Source organism: Diaphorina citri, unplaced genomic scaffold (genome assembly GCF_000475195.1).
Source record: "Diaphorina citri unplaced genomic scaffold, Diaci psyllid genome assembly version 1.1 scaffold13845, whole genome shotgun sequence".
NCBI classification, from domain to species: domain Eukaryota; kingdom Metazoa; phylum Arthropoda; class Insecta; order Hemiptera; family Psyllidae; genus Diaphorina; species Diaphorina citri.
This window is the reverse complement of record NW_007391212.1, coordinates 1-1,300: the sequence shown is the minus strand read 5'-3', so window position 1 is coordinate 1,300 and position 1,300 is coordinate 1. Positions and strand designations below refer to the sequence as shown.

General features: G+C 28.3%; 1 long non-coding RNA gene across 1 annotated transcript; it reads left to right on the top strand.

Moving 5' to 3' along the window:
• On the top strand, positions 1–609 carry LOC113473060. Its single transcript, XR_003395140.1, has 2 exons — positions 1–127; positions 253–609. It is a non-coding gene; the product is annotated as an uncharacterized LOC113473060 (long non-coding RNA).
• Positions 610–1,300: the final 691 nt, after the last annotated feature.

Sequence of the window (1,300 nt, the reverse complement as noted above, 5' to 3'; positions counted from 1 at the left end):
AACATTGCTGAAAAGCGTATGAAATTAAAGTTGAAGGTAATGAAAGTCACTTACTTAGTAAGTAAAGGAGCTCACGCAATGTTTACCTCCAATATTTTGTCATTACGTCTTTAGTGTCACTCAAAAGGTTTGCTGAAAAGCGTATGAAATTAAAGTTGAAGGTAATGAAAGTCACTTACTTAGTAAGTAAAGGAGCTCACGCAATGTTTACCTCCAATTTTTTGTCATTACGTCTTTAGTGTCACTCAAAAGGTCTTTTGGATATTTATTATTTTACGAGATATGTATTTCAAACAGTGAAAGCGAGCTTTATTCTTTTTATTACTTTCTAGGTTAATGTTTGAATTTTATTTATTTGATATTATTATAGCTTAAACATTATTTATTAAACCCGTTTCATTAAAATGAAGGGACAAAAACAATAGACGGTAAACTTTTCACTTTTCTTTGCTTCCTAGAGTACTTACTTATTTCTTATTTTACATTATTTATCTATTAATTTTATTCATATCTGTTTATATTCGTAATATCATGTAACTTGGAATTCATGTTTATTGTAAATTGTAATTTTGTAAACTAATAAAGAAACGATTAAAAATTACCAAGAAATGTGTTCGTTTTGTAGTCATCGTTATTTAAAGATATTTGCATTTACAAGGTTATTTAGTTTGAAAGGTTAGATCAAAGGAAAAACAAAATACTTAGTAATCATGATAATATTCTTTTATTTTGATGTAATAAAAATAAAATATAAATTAAACAATACGTAAAATATAATACCGTATGGGCATAATGTGTGAAACTAAATCTACGAGTAACTCTACCAAGGTTTTCGTGAATGACACACATTTAACTGATGAAATAATATTTTACTGATGAAACATCAATCGTTTTGCAAAAGCTTAACGTTTCGTCGGTCGGTAGAACCTAGAAAATTTTGCACAAATTTTGAAAATTTGGACCGATTGCAATACTTTCTCATTACCTTGTATAGGTTCCCTATACGTAAGGGTAATAGAAAGTAAAAAAGGAATAAAAATAAATTCTGATCTCTATCTTTACTATTGCAATACTTATAAAATCACTCTGGAAACAGGATATAAAATCACTTCTACAGCAGAGATTGCCTAAGGCAAAAATCTCTTTTGTACTTTTGAGATTTCCTTTTTACATGAAAGACGTCAAAAAAGGGACTTCCTATTGAAAAAAAAAGATGTCCAACGATCTAAAGCTAAACTGAAGAGTACAAATGAAAGGCGCAAAGATGTTGAGAATCTGATGTGTGTTTTTTTTTTTTTTT